Here is a 16385-nt window from a genome sequence, read left to right on the forward strand (position 1 = left end):
TTCTTTAGCCCACTCTGCCACCCCAGTTCAGACATGGCCTTATGCAAATCAGTCTGACCCTGTGCCTCATGGGAACAGTCCAGCCGGAACTGCCAAGCCATGCCTTCCCTGGACCGGAAACAAGCTTCCTAGGACCGGTTTCTGGCATTTCAGCCGTCTTCAGCCAGGCTTGCTTGAATCCAGTGGCAAAGTGAGCAAGGGACTCACGTCTGAGCATACCCTGCCAACTTATGGCGAACAAAGTGGTACAAAAGGGGGTGGTGATGGACAGAGCATCAGAACCAATCAAACACTCACACCCAGTCAACAGATCTGGGTTTGATCCATCACCGTTCTTTAGCCCACTCTGCCACCCCAGTTCAGACATGGCCTTATGCAAATCAGTCTGACCCTGTACCTCATGGGAACAGTCCAGCCCGAACTGCCAAGCCATGCCTTCCCTGGACCGTAAACAAGCTTCCTAGGACCGGTTTCTGGCATTTCAGCCGTCATCAGCCAGGCTTGCTTGAATCCAGTGGCAAAGTGAGCAAGGGACTCACGTCTGAGCATACCCTGCCAACTTATGGCGAACAAAGCGGTACAAAAGGGGGTGGTGATGGACGGAGCATCAGAACCAATCAAACACTCACACCCAGTCAACAGATCTGAGTTTGAGTGTTGGCATAAAATTAAGAACTATCCCACAAATACATTGAATCATCAGCTCTGGCAAGACCTGTCCAGCACAACCACCTGACCGGCCAAAAAAAACCTGGAGGAGTCACTGGCCATTACCAGATTGGTCGACCTATGGGAAATCCAAAGTACCCACTCGTACTTCAAGCATGTAGTAAACAAGGTCATCAAAAAGCTCTCTCTTGATGAAGACAAAGCTGCCCTTGCCCGTAGGAGCCATGCATGGTTGACATTAAGCAGTTACACACTACTCAGGTCACAGGCATATTTTAAGTTGGGGTATTCAAGGAAGATCAAAGAGAAATTTTTAAAATATAGGTTAGGAATTCTGCCAGCCATACCGCACCTTCTGCCCTGGCAGAGAGAGAACCATGGGAACACATGCAGGCCATGTGGGAACGGAACTGAGGATATAGGATATCTAATATGCTTTTGCACCAAATAAAAAGAGGAAAGGGTAGGCCTTCTAAAAGCACAATTCAACAAGCGCGGGATTCAAACTCGGAGACAGGCTGTGATTGTTTGCTTCGATCCCAAGGGCATGCAGCTAAATAGGAAATTAGTAAAGTTCCTGTTATCAGCAGCATCTAAGCAAGGATCAGCGGCACCCTGAGTAATTGCAAAAACTATACAGGGTTTTAGCCTTCATAACTGCACCCTGTAAGGACAGATATTGGACTGTCTCCAGTACAACACGAATAAGAGCTTCTTTTATACTGGAGATCCTTCAGTTTTTTTAAACACATTTCCACCTGTTTGAATGTATATGACTTCTACCAATGTGTATTTTGTAATGGTTTTAATTAATCAAAAACAATAAATTATAATCCACTATCCATCCACCAAGTAATGTCCTCTCCCTGAGTAGAGTTTTGGTCCACGGAGGAGGACTGGGGTTGACTCCTGCAGGTTTTACAGAAATATTCAGTCGCTTGAATCGCACGGTCAAATCCCTCTCACAAAAAGAACATAAGCTTCCTAAAAATTATTTGTGGAACATCGCAGGGGCAAAATCCAAACTAGAGAATGAGAATTGCCCAGCAACATGGAAACATTGTGATTTCGTAGCCCTTCAGGAAACTTGGGCATTGACCTCTCTTGCAATCATGGGTTACATGCAGTACAATATCCCTGCAACTGAACAACACAAGTCCTGGTATAGAACTCTATCCTTACAAATAAAAGTATAAGGTCAGATTGAAATTGAGCAAGAGATACAACTCTTGGAGTTAAAGAACTGGAATAAACAAGAAAAGTCATCCATATTTTTGACTAATGTCTTCACCATCTAGACCCAGTGACGAAAAGAGACCTCAAAAGCAAACTGGTTACTAGACCTGTTGCATCGTTCTCCGATGTTGAGAATTCTTCTAACTGGAGACTTTAATATGAACCTATTGCAAAATCCTGGTGAAGAAGAATTCCTGATAGCTCAAAATCCTTACTTGGAAGTTCCTGTCCAACACAAAAGGAAAACCATTTGCTGTGACAAAATGGGGTAATACTTTATAAATGAACTTGAATATGAAGGTATCAGGGTGCTAAACAGCAGGAGTATCAATGACATCCAACCAAATTTTTCATGTCATGGGCAAGCTTGCAATCAATTATTGACTATACTCTGGTTTCGTTACAGCTATCCCAGACAGTGCTCATCTCCATCAAGTCATGGAATTCAACTTAGCTCTACCCAGGCTCCCGGAGTTTCCAAAAGATGCCAGCAGCCTATATACATTTGACTATAAATGAATAAATGTTCAGATCATTCAATACCTAAAATAGCACTAATGGCAGAGGAAATTATAAACAAATGTGAGCTAACACATAAGGACCAGAAACTATTATGGGAAGCGTTTTGCTGCACTCGTATTTCAACTTCAAATATGGGCAACCTAGGACCTAGTTAAAAAGACTTTACATTGTTTACCTGACCAGAAGAAATTCTCACCGCAAGCCTTCGACACTGCGCTTTTCCATCTTCGGGTCAGAAACTGTCATGGCATGTGAAAGAGGGCATCACACGTTGTCTAGGTGGTGCACCAAGAGAGGATCTACTCCATCTGGCATGCATCTGCCCATACCTAAAGGGAGCAAGGAGAGACTTATTATTAAAAGCATTTCATTCTAGAGGGATCTCAACCTGTCGACAGGTCATCATTGCCTGCCTATATGCAGATGACCTTCCCACTGAAATGTTGATTCATAATATTTCTCATAAAGTTCCAACAAGCCCTGATTGTAAGGTGCAGAGTGGAGAGTTTACGCTCATAAGCTCCCAGAGCAATGAAGGCTGCCTTATATTTTAACCAACCTTTTATGATTTTAATGACTTGTTTATTGCTATTTATTCTTTTTGCACTGGTTTTAGTTAATAGATGCAAAGAACATTGAAATTTAAATTTAAATTGGCTGCTCAAAGGGGCCTATAAGTGTCCTTCGACATAGATTCCTAAAGGAAGGCAACATTGTGGAACTTGGCTGGTTGTGAATTTCAGGGTGAGTCTCCAGTGCCAAGAAGACTCTGAGCACTAAAAACTAGTAACCATCATCCACAACTGAAACAAAAGTGCCCAGAGTCCTATAGCCAACAAAAAGAGGGTCAGCAAAATACTGGAGGAAGGCAAAACGTTTATGAATAACCCTGTAAAAATGGCCAGGTCCAACGGCACTGCAATTGTTAGGGTGTCGGGTTTTGAGGTTGGGTCCTTGGAAGAAACACAGCTGCAGTATCACTATGACTGCAAGCACTGCGACCCCATCTTATTCTCCTGCCAAGTTGTGCTGTTGCAGAGGCTACTCACCTTTAATGTAGTTACTGCTGCTAACACTCAAAATAAAGGTGAGCATCTTGAACACTATAATTGTGTTGGGTACAGGGCAGGCACCTTTACTCTCTATCGGCCCTGCAGGACACACACCATGCACCTTGACTAGCAGCTGCTGCAGGAGCTGCCTGTAGATGAAGTCAACTTGTAAACTGTTCAAACAGAGAGTTACAGTGATAGTTCAATCAATGAGGGGCAGGCAGAGTGCACATCTATGTGGGGAGTCAGCTATTGAATTGTGAATGAGCTAAACTGCAGAAGCTACCCAGATAGGCCCACTGATACCACCCACCAGTCCAAGGGCCATTATACTCTACCATTACAGAATGTCCACAGATACTTTTACTATTATCAATTGACCCTGAGAAATGTGTGTGTGTGTGTGTGTTTAACACACACTGTGGGGACTAAAACTGTCTCAGCACAGTGTTGGTAAACCCTGACAAAAACAGACAAACACCATGTCTTTGAAGCCCATTGTGCTGTGGGGACCTGTCCTTGTAGTGTGGTTAGATACTTTTGAGTGAGTGCACCAAAAACATAAAAGTGCAGGTGTATTTGCTTTGGTCCATTGTTTAAGCATCAAGATACACGTGGATTCAAAATAGTAACTATACATTACATTATGGTCAATGGCTGGTATCTGTATAGAAAATGGATGATCAAACGTATATATAGGTAGGACCTGCAGTGATTGTGTGAAGGGTGGGTGTGTGTGTTTCTACATCATCTCCCTAACTACTTAAGACGTGTAATGCTCAACTTCAATATCCTGAGGGTCAAATGCTAAAGGAGTGTACTTTGTTATCAGTTTTGGGTCCAATAATAGGGCTAAGCCCTGGGACTCCTGTGGTAAATGGCTCTTATTCACTGGAACTGAGTATACTAACTCCTGACTGCCACAGGACTCCTGAACAAATTCTCCCAGTGCGGCATTGGTAATGATGGGGACAATAGGACTAATTTTGTCCAGGGGCAATATCACACAATACTTTACTGGCAACTCTGCCCACATACAAATGCCATTGCTTAGATATAAAATGGCCCCAATGTGACTTGACCTATAGTCCCATGTGTAATACAATTTTACACCTAAGTGTAGTACCTTCAAAACTAAAGCAAATATGGACATCTTGCCAATGCTCCAGTACTTCTGGTGGATGCAAACCTTTTATTGTGTCCTGCCCGACTGAAAGTGTTCTATAGATCTGCACTACATCCTTTTGTGGGGAGCTAGGGCATTATGAAAGCTCAGTAAAAGTGTGTTAAAGCCGGTGTCTCACAACACTTTTATTCCAACATGACAGTGCTCATTTTGGATGTGAATGTGTTGTTTTTGTTCAGTTTTAAATATGTTAGAAGTTGTTTCGGATTAGCGTTGTTTGTTGTGAAGCCCGACCTCAGTGGCGGGTAGTTTTTTGTTGTTTTTTTCTCTTCTGCTTTGTTTTTTTTCTGTTTTTTCATTGTCATTCATTGTTTTTTCTGCGAAGTTATGGGGTTAGGATATTCGACCAGAGTGATTGGTATACCTTAGGACATTTTTTTGGATAACATGAAAGGCGGAATGCACAATTTGTAGCTGCTTAATGTTCCATGATTTGTGAGAGTACGACCACTGATCTGAGACTGTTTTTCTTACAGATCAGACCTCACTCAGACAGAGATCGTTTACTCTTGGGTCTTTGAGTCTTATTGTCGTTACACGTTAGGTATGTTCATTTTGCTTATATTGGCATCACAATCCGTGCCTTTCTTGGTATTTTAGTACTGGCTACTCATTAAGGAAAGGCTTTTCTGTCCAATACAGCTTGACGGATCTGACGTTTTTTTTGTTTGCTGATCATCAAAAGAAATATCCTACACTCACAATAATTTTGGTAAGCTAGAATTATCGTATTTGTGCTGTAGCCATGCTTACTTCAGGCTACAGGCATTTATTTTTCTTTTTATTTTCTCTTGGTGTATTCACGTCATTTCTTGAATTGCGTGGATCTGGGGTCACTTATTTCTCAAGCATTTTTTCTCTTCACGGGTGTGGTACTTTCGCACAAGGGTCTTTTTCTGATAACACACATTTTCCTGAAATGTGGTTTACTTCTACAACCACATGGTCAAGATGGTTGGTTTTTTTTCTTCTTCCTCTCAGTTCATCATTCATGCACATTTGGTATTTTAGAATGATTGTCTGTTTTGATTACTTTGTTTGCTTTTTAAGAACGGTTTTGTATTGTATGCCATTTCAGCCCTGAAGAAGCCCATGTTTGGGCGAAACGCGTTGGCTGGCTGTTTTTTACGAAGTACAACAAGAACAATAAAAGACGGAAGATATAAAACATCTCTATTTGATCTGTTCTGTGTTGTATTTGACTCATCTGTGCTATTATATTGCCTCTCATTCAATTCATTTTCACTTTTATTCCATGTTTGAATTTATCAGGGTTATTGCTGCCCATTAGCTTACATTACATTTCTGTTACAGTAGAATACTGTGTCCCTATTACAATATGTAAGTAATCAAAGGAGCATATTGAATGTATTACTCACTTCTTAACAACACTTTATATTTGGCTGTCAAATATAACGTTTTGAAGAAGAATACAACCTTTCTTTTTAAGTTGAGTTTTAGGCCTCTAGGCATGGGAAGAAGAATACAACCTTTCTTTTTAAGTTGAGTTCTAGGCCTCTAGGCATGGCATGCACTGTCTATTGTGAAATATATTGTGACTTACCAATACCATACAAGTACTTGGAGCCTGCTCATTGCTTACCAGTAGTTGCCTTTCCTATCATTATTATTTACCTTCTTATTATTTGTGTCCAAGGTTGTCAATCTTGTGTTTGTCTTGCCTATGTAGCATTGCCCCTTTACCAATTCTTTTGACTGGCTTGCATCTTTACTTCCACTGCATGCTTTTTAATCACTACTTTTTTCCATGTGTTCTCTCACCCTGTTCTCTGTATTGCCCTATCGGCCGTCTGCTTCTCCTCGCCCCTCCCAGTTATGCCTGCTCGTGTTCTTCTACCCATTGCTTCCCTATACTTGTTGTGTGACTTCTTCCACCTGCACTTTCCTTCTCTTTCACTATTGTTGCTTCCCCCTACCTGCGCCCTCCGTCTTTCTTTCTGCAACCCATGTGTTGTGTTATGTGCATGCCCTAGATTGTTTTGTGTCCCATGCATGCGCTGGAGCTTATGTGTTTGATATTGTGTTCGTGGGTGGAACATTCCGCAAAAGAGCAATGAATACTTGCTGAAAGAATCAAAGTGTTGTGTGTATATGGAACATAAAACTTGTGCTAGAGGAGTTGATTGTGATTCAACAGTTATTGATCTTGCGGCAGCTGCTTTTCAATTGTAAGTGACATTTTCACTAGCTATGCATTTGAACTAGCTTTGTGGGTCTTGTCTACGATATATTTGCGGATTTTATTGGCAGTCTGCCCATTAATTAACTGCCACGCTCATCTACATTCCTTGCCACAAGGCATCTTGTGAAGGCATGAGTGAGCAGACTCATTCCTCACTGTAGGAATCCCCGCCGGAACCTCCCAGGGTGATTTGTACGCATAGGCATTACTCATCGTACTGAAATGTGGAGCGGCGTAATGATCTGACTACTAGGACTCACTGTTTTTGCATCCAAAGTCATTCTGGATTTAATTAGTGCTGCCTGCAAGATAAATATTGTATCCCCATGATTGAGGCAATTTTCTTGTGCAATGGTGTTCCACAGACCAGATGGCACTTTTCCAGTTTTCCTGTCAGCATTATTGGGTCTATGACAAAGTAATTTTATTTCATGGAATTAAGGGTGATTAATTTTCTTTCTGGCACATAAATTGTTGCATCACTGTGGAACCATTTATAACTGTTATTACCATTTTGACTATGGCTATGTTAATATGCATGATTACAGAAGGGGAACCCATAATGAAATGGGAAGAATCGAAGGAGTATCTCATTAACTGTTTATCTACATCTGATATCTAGGACTTTTCACTGTATATTGCCTGGGGGATTGAAAGTATATCATTGAACTGACAAAAAACCCATAATCTTGGGATGAAGGCGATGTATTCACACATACTAAAGACGATTTGTCAATGCATTTTTTACCTACTGTATGTGTAGCTATTGACTGTTATGATTTCTTCCATAGGAAACAGGGTACCAATGAAAAGATAAATGATTATCTCCTCTGTGCCTTGAAGAAATTGGCCTTCACTTGTAAATTTGGAAACGTTCATAATGCACTTCAATAACACAGGACGCTGTTGCAATATTTAGGATGGCGGAGCTAACGTCAAGATGTGCCGAAGCTGTTTTAGGTGAAGGTGATAGCAGTACAGAAACCATACCAAAAGTCAATGCGAAAGACACAAAAGAGACAAAGCCGCAACAGAAAGGAGGTAGGAAATCAAGGTGATAAGAGCAAGACGGATTTATAAAAATTTTATGTTATAGGTGTGGAAGTGTGGCCCACCTAGCTTATGACAAGAAATGTCCTGCAATAAACCAAAGATGTTCTTGTTGTTGTGTCAGTGGTCATTTTGCCAGGGTTTGTTGGAGGAAAACTTTTTCAGCAGAATATGTTGTGGATGAATTTACACAGGGGGAGGAGTTTTCATATTCAGGGAAAGAGGATTTACAAGTATTATGTATTCGTGATGGGGGTTTAGAGATGAGTGGAAGAGCAAGACAGAAAGAAGCCCTTGCATAGGGCTGTGGTTGGGGGTGTTAAGGTAAAGTTGATGGAGGATTCTTGTTCACCATATACTATACTCAATAGGAAGTTATTGGGTGAATCATATATGTCAGTATTTTGTGATCACTCTACAAGGTTTTACAGGTGAACCTGTTGAGTTTGTAGGTTATTGCAAACTTAAAGTCTAATTTAATGACAGATATGCAGACTGTATATGTTGCTGAAATAGGAAGGTGGGAGCAAGGTAAATTAGGTATGTTACTTGATCTCAATAGTCTGGAACCAGTATTGTTAGTTGATGGGTAAAAACAGACAAAAGAATGTGTTTCCAAGGATTTTCCCAGAGTAATACCTGGGAACATTGGGAAACTTGTAGGGATTATACATAAGATTGTACTTAGGGAAGATGCACATGCAAGTTTCCATAGGGTTAGGAAGCTTAGAAGGTTAAATAGGAGGTAATCACACAGCTAAACAAACTGGAAGGTGCTGGTATTTTTAAGATAATTGAGTCCTCTGACTGTATGTCTCCATTAGTCGTAGCCAGAAAAGTCGATGGACGAGTCAGGATGTGCATGGATTTAAGATACTTAAATAAGAACATTCTTATTGACAAATTTCTTTTACCACTTACAAATGAGTTATTGGCACTTAAAGGGAACATGAAATGGGTTTTAACTGCGGCTTACCATCAGGTTCCCTTGAATAAGGACTGTAAACATCTTACTACTTTCATCACACCAATAGGGTGTTCGTTACCAGTTTAGGAGGGTACCTTTTTTGGTTAGCTTCTGCAGCAGTGATGTTCCAACATCTCATGTATTTATTGTTTAAGTACATAAAATTCCACTTTGGTCCAAGATGACATAATCATGGGGGAAAGTGAGGCAGAACATGATTGTTCTCTCAAAGTAGATTTAAGAATTTTATAGAAGCATGATTTTAAAGCAGAACTTTCCAAATGAAAATTTGCTAGGAAGAAAATCATGCATTTTGGACACAACATTAGTGGTTAAGAGATGTTTCCCAAGGCAGATCTTGTGGAACCTATTGGGTTGGCTCCCATACTGCAGAACAAAGATTAAGAGCATATTTTTTAGGTTTGGCAGAATTTTTTTCAACATTTGTGAGTAGTTTTTCTGGGAAGATGTACCACATTAGAAATGAGTTGAAAAGGTGACACGTTTCAGTGGTTCTAGGGTGGCAACTTGAATTTGAAAGCGTTAAGAAGGAGATATGTGAAACATCATTTTTACATGGATTTGATCCAAAATACAAACACATTATTACTACTGCAGTCTTATCACAAATTAATTATGCTTAAGTGGAAGTTATTATAGCTTTCGCTTCTAGAGCTTTAGCACCGATTGAAGAGAAATATTCAGTTATAGAAACACATTTTGGGCTGTGTGTGGGGGTGAAAACACTTCCATCAGTATGTGTGGGGAATGAGAGTGTTGATAAGAACTGATGATAAGCTCTTGACAAAGGTAATTTACGTACATGGTCTCAAAAGTGATTCTCCTATGATTGTGAGACTATGGATTACAATTATGATCTACAGTATTTACTAGGAGCATGGAATAAAATTGCTTATTTTCACAGTGAGATGCCCTTCCCTGTGAAATAGGCAGGTAATAGTAAATTGGAATTGGAAGATTATTTATTTTATTTATAAAGTTTGAATAGCGTGAACACGACCCAGACGGGTTTTAGAGCGCTTCACAATTTGGATAGGTAGGATACAATAGTGGGAAAAGAACATTTGTTACATATATATGCATAGCGCAAATTTTACCCAATTGGGTATCTGAGCGCTTCACGTATTGGTTAGGACTGATACAGTAGTGAGAAAAGAACATTTGTTACATATATGTGTATAGCATGCTAACCCTGGGATTCCCTGGTGTACAACCATGTAGTAGTCAATCAGGGCATCAGAAAAGAGGGCAGTAAGTAAGGAGTGGAGCCACTGCCTTTAAGGGCAGAAACTTGTTCATTAAGATTCTTTTCACTTCCTTTTTGAAAGAAGCGGTGGATGAGATTCGACGGACTTCTAAAGATTATTTGGTTGGTACTCTGTCTGGAGATAAGACTTGAGGTGTGAAGAGGGAGAGTGGGAAACTGATTTTCACAAGGACTGTGTTTTGGGAATTGTATCACAATTGGTGAAGAAAGAATGGTCTGGGAAGCAAACTTTGGAAGAGGATCAAATTCCATTTTTGAAGGTGTAGAATGAGTTTTTAGTTGAGAATAATATATTGAGAGGCCAACCTATGGTGCCCCCTGTTACTTCACGCAAAACAAGTGTTATGCCACTAAGGTCACCTGAATATAGTTAAAACCAAGCATAGCGTTAAGGAGTTTTATTGGTGGCTAGCGGTGGATAGGGAGGTTGAGAGTAATGTGCATTGGTGTGTAAAGTGTCTAAATCCTGATAAATCACATATTACGTATAAACCTCCTTTGCATCCCATTGTTCCACCTCAGATGCCTTGGGAGAGAATTGGAGTAGATCTCTTTGGACCAGATTATGATAAGGAAGGAGTTGGTAAACGGACCATAGTAGTGGTGGATCACTTCTCGAAATGGCCAGAAGACAAGATTGTTTCTAATGCTGAAGTTAAAGCTGCGGTGTAATCTTTGGAATAAATGTGCCATAAGGAAGAATTTGTGAATCAATATTTAGAGACAATGGAGGTTAATTTGTGTTGGATGTGTTCTCAGAGTTCATGTGAGGAGGGGTATTTGGCAAACTACCACTTCTGTTTATACCCTGAAGGAAATTGAGTTTCAATAGGGTAATTAAAGGTGTTCTAGAGTTGCTGAAGAGTAATCCCATGAATTGGAAAAGAGAAATGGAAGATTTGTTGTGGGCCTACAGAATTGCTGTTTGTGATTCCACAGAGTACAGTTCGCCTTGATGTGGGAAAAGCTGCCTCACACTAAGGACAATATCAGATGGATAAGTAAAACCAGTTTGGTGCTGCGGTAACTAGAAGGTCTGATGGAAAGAATGGAATTAGCGTACACCAATTGTAAAAATAGGTATGACAAGTCACATAGTATGAACGAAGTAGAGATTCATGCTGGAGATATTGTTAAGGTCAAGAAAGGGAGGTTTGTGAGTAAAGTAACTTTTTCCACTCCTTTAACTGTGAAGAATATTTAGTTTTTGTGCAATGCAGTATTGTTAAGTGATGGTAAGATAAGGCATGCAAGTAGTCTGTTTTGGTACAGGAAAGTGGTGGTGTAACGGGTGCAGGCAAAGGAGGTAGCAAACAATTCATCTGGTAGAATCAATTTAGAGGGGTTGCATGAAACTGTGTGTGGTAATCACAAGGGAAATACGATTTTCTCATCCACTCTGACAGACCATGGTTTGAGTCGTCCAATGGAAAACATTACTCAAACCGAGATTAGAACTGGTTGTACTCAATAAAGCATCAGGAGGTTGGTAAAAAGATTTGTGAAACCTAAATGCTTGGAGGATTTTGTACTAAATAATTATTTGTTTCTTTCTTCTGTTATTTAAATTATTTTACTCATGCATCTATAGTGGGGAGAATCCTTTGACTCATTTTGCTTTCTTTTGTTTCATTTTGTTTGTTTTGTTAGTAGAAGGGGGAAGATGTGTTGTTTGATTACACTAGGCTAGGTTATGTGTTCCATGAATGTGCTTGAGTTTATTTGTTCTATTGGATTCTTGGGAGAAACATTCCACAAAAGTGCAGTTCAAGATTTGATGGTGAACGTGGTGGCTGCATCCTGCAATCAAGCTTGAGATTTGGATAAATACTTGCTGAAAAAATCACAGCCTCATGTGCATTTGGAACTTAAAATGTTGCTTCCGCATCCCTCCTGGCCTCTTGCATGTTACTTCCACATCTCCCTCTCCCTCCTTCATATGTCTTCCACATTCTGGACCCGATTCCGATGTGGGCAGGAAGGGCTCCAACCATCGGTCAGAGCCCTCCTGCCCGCATCGGAATGTGCCGTTCGGATTCCTTTCTGGCCTTGCCATTCTGATGGGTTCGTTGGAAAGGAATCTGACTCGGTTTTCCAGATGGCTTATCACGGGCTTCGAGAGCCCGTCCGCCATCCGGAAACCCTTCAGTACTTCCCCGGCTGCCTCTTTCCGGTCAAGGGAGTACGATGGCAGTTTCCCACTGCCTTTTTGTGCCGATCTTTCCGGCAGTGGGAAACTGTCTTTGGGGGCCCCCAGTAGGGCCTCCATGGGTGCTTGGCCATCGATTGGCAGCCTAGGGGGCACCTATGGTGCCCCCCCTGTTGATCCCTGCACCCGGTGGCAGGGATGAACTGCACCTCTGCAGTTAACAATGCAAGCATGCATTCCATTCGGAATGCTTGCTCCCATTGTTAAGTATAGGATTATGACCAAACAGGGTTCGGTCGCATCTTACTAACAGGTCTGTGACCGACGACAGGAGGTTAGTCGGTTACAGTTCCTGACCCATGTCGGACGGACTCTGGTCTGTCCGACGTCGGAATCGGGCCCTTAGTAGTGAATGTGGGATGGAGCAGGGAGATTGCATGCTCACATTTAAATGGGAGGGGTTTAGGAATGAATATGGAGGTGGTAGGCGTTGTTTAGAAGTGGTTTAGAGAGGGATATGCACTCACGCACAAGAGTATTCCCACTGCTATTCATATACGGCACTTCTAAAGTTACTGCAGCCAAAAACAATAGGTTATTACTCCTGCAGTAAGTTCAGCACCGCACACGGTCAATCACTGGTACTGTAACACCCTACATTGAAAATAATGGATGTAGGGACTTAAAACCCCATAGGAAATAATGCTAGATTAAATTATTTAAAATGATAAAAAATATGAATACATTTAATTTACTGTCAAAAAATAAAATATTTTCATAACCTTTTTTGAATGTGAAAAATAATGCAACATTACATTTCACTAAAATATAATTAGATTACTCTTAATAAATGTTATGCATCACTTTTATTAATTAGCAATGTTTTTTTAAACTTTCGGTGGGAATTCATTTTTTAATTTAAACTTCAGCAAAATATTTTTACATTAGTTATTATTTTTAAATGAATTAAAAATTGTAATCAAAATTAAGTTAATAGTGCTGTATTTAAAATAATATGTAAAACGAATTTACATTAATATTTAACATAAACATTTTCCCTAAAAGTTTATTAGTTAAATAAGCTTTTCAAATTGACTCCACATTTGGGTCAGAGTATGGTAAAAGATAGGGAAAAATAAAAAAGTTTTTTTAACTTGGATTTTGTGAGTAGCCCAAATTAATAAAGTTACTCAGGAACGTAATAGTAAATTACATGTGTATATTAATCACAATGTTACCTTTGTGAATAAATCCCATAATTTAAAAGTTCCAGAATGTGTGTTTTGTGAATTGTTTTGAATGATTTTAGAGAATACTAGATGGACATTCACGAGATGTTGATCTTCAGAGGGTTAATAACATTATCGAAATCTTTGAAAGTTTAGCTCTTTATCTATCCTTGTTCATTGACCCTTGAAGCATCGTGGGATGAGCAGCGTGAATTCCTACTTAATAATGACGGAATGAGTACCAGAAATAACTTCATGCTTTTAAACATGCTCATCGCAAGAACAAGGAGCAGCTGCACACCGCAGCACTTGCTGATTATTCAGCTGCTGCCCTGACTACAACTCATTCTCCCAGTCAATACCACTGCCAAGCGGCAACAATAAAATAAGGGTGATGTCAAAAACTGCAGTATCTTTTCAAACAGTTGAATTGAAAACACGTGTGTTATGGAATCCTCCTAGGACACATGGAACCCTCGGCCAGTGCAACGCCTCTTTATTGTGGTGTTGTTGCAGATCTTATAAACATATGTACTTTGGTCAAAGCAGCAATAATTCTCTTCCATGGTTGAGAAATGAAATCATTAATTCTACCTGCACAGAAACATTCCTGCAACCCAGTAATCAAAAAAAGCTGTCAAAATCCATAAAACAGCGTTATTGCAGTGCCCACGAAATGAACTAATGAAATGATTATCCTAAAATATTTACGCTCTAAGTGTGGTAACCACAATCATTTCTTTTGTCTTGTGCCTTTAAAGAGTTGTTTTATTAGCCTTTTATTCTCAGTTATGTGATGCTTTTTTGAAGATGAAGGTTTGAAGTAAGCCAGTTGTCTCAAATCCAAGAAACTTAACTGTCTGTAAAATGGTGAAAGGGCAGTCTTATGCAATAACAAACCTGAAAAATGTTGGCAGCTATAGCTGTGTTGCCTCATATTAATCACTTTGTCTCCAAAGGCTGTGCATGCTTAAGACCCTTACATGCTTACATCTGTATAACTTACCACATTCTCTCTCTCCCTCTCCTCCCCCTTGCCTTCCCAACCCTCACTGTGCTCCCTTTCATAGGTGACTTCTTTGTAAACACATGGGGGCAGATTTACAAAGAACTGACGCATCTGCATAGATGCGTCAGACTCCTTGCGCCGGCGCTGAATGTCCTTGTGCCACTATGGATGCGCTGTATTTACAATACAGTGCTCCATGGCGCAAGAACTAACGGATGCGTCAGAAATTCTGACGCATCTGTTGACGCAAAAGTGACGCATTGCTGGAGTTGCTCATGAAAGTGACGCAACTCCAGCAATGCGCCACAATAGAGTCCCATACAAAAAGTCCGGCGTCATTTCTTACGCCTGGTCTGAGCAGGCGTAGAGATTTTGACGCAGTGATGGCGTAGAGTGATGCAGTGAAATCTTGCAGATTTCACTGTGTCAGTTCTACATGGCTTTTTGCGTGGAAATGCCCACCCTGCATACATTATATCTGACACAGGTATTTTGTGACGCAGGGCTTTACAACGTGACGCATCTCCCTAGATGCATCATATTGTAAATGGGCCGCAAAATTTACGCCGCGGCTGCGTCACCAAAGTGACGCAACGGTGGCGCAAAAGTCACGCAAGGGGCTTGTAAATCTGCCCCATGCTGTATATGTAGGTCTAACTCAATGTAAATCTTCCTACTTTTGATTCAGCTTTCTAAATTTATGTCAGTGTCGAGCACTCTAAAACAACTTCACTGGTTGTCTGTGAAGAAAAGGGTGGCTTTTAAAGCACTTTGTATAGCTCATGAGTGATTGTACGGGACCAGACCGAATGGTCTTGGAGGGAAAATTAGGTGGTATTAACCTAATAGAAATCTTAGATCTGCTGCATCTGTCTAATACTGGTCCCCAGGCTATATAAAGCTTCCTGGGGTGGCCGTAGCTTTCGGTACAACAACTGTCAGCTGTGGAACAAAATGCCTTTGTACCTTAAAGATCAATCAAATCTCTTGATTTGTAAACAGCATAAATCGTGTCTGTGTCCTTTATCCTTATCTTCCTAATGGGCTGTGCCCCTGCTTGTTTGTCCTAGATGACTGTTTTGATTCCTAGTGCCAAGACACCCCCGGGTATTTGCGCGCTTTAGACATTAAAATTACAAATTACTACAGTCTGGTGAAGCGGTGCTATAGAAAATTATATCATTAAAAAAATGAATATGCCTGGATTGGAGATGGTAAGCAGCCACAGTACCTGCAGGTAACAGCGGGGGCAGGGGGTGGGCAGGTCAGGGGAGATTTTGAGGAACGATATAGAGGGGAAATTATTTATTTATTTAATTTTCCCTCTGCATAGACTCTCGAAGTCGCCCCTTACCCGGCCCCAGTGCCCCACCGCAGTTACCTGCACGGACCACGGCTGATGGTAAGATTGGTCAATGTGCAATTGTACTTGCAGTACAATCGGGGAAATGTAGGTGGCTCCCTTCCATCCACACTGTAGTAATTTAACTACCTCTGATTTCGGTGCAATTTGTAGGCCCCTGGGTACATATCCTCTGGTCTCACTCATGCATAAACTCCTTTGAGTTTGCTGAAATGGATAGTCCATATGTTAGAGCGCCCGCACTCCTGCCCATGATAGTCGCAGGAGTACTGCAGCAAGTGCTGTGAATATGCATAAAAAAGAAAGTTTTAGGGGAGATCTACAGGTGTTCATGTGTTCACTGTGATACCAGTACCTGGTACCAGGTGCATAACTTGTGAATGACACACTTCAATGGTTAGTCTTCCACATCAACTAGTCACGTTGGCTTTTACCCATACAATTTTCAGGGCACATTTTCAA

General features: G+C 40.7%; 1 long non-coding RNA gene across 2 annotated transcripts in view; it reads left to right on the plus strand.

The window, feature by feature from the left end:
* Window positions 1–16385, plus strand: part of LOC146864156 (uncharacterized) — a 120950-nt gene that overhangs the window by 24885 nt on the left and 79680 nt on the right. For both annotated transcript variants that reach the window (XR_014976614.1, XR_014976613.1), the window contains exon 2: window positions 7660–7909. This is a non-coding gene — a long non-coding RNA (uncharacterized LOC146864156). The remainder of the gene's footprint in view (window positions 1–7659; window positions 7910–16385) is intronic.

Source organism: Triturus cristatus, chromosome 2_1 (genome assembly GCF_964204655.1).
Source record: "Triturus cristatus chromosome 2_1, aTriCri1.1, whole genome shotgun sequence".
Lineage (NCBI taxonomy): Eukaryota > Metazoa > Chordata > Amphibia > Caudata > Salamandridae > Triturus > Triturus cristatus.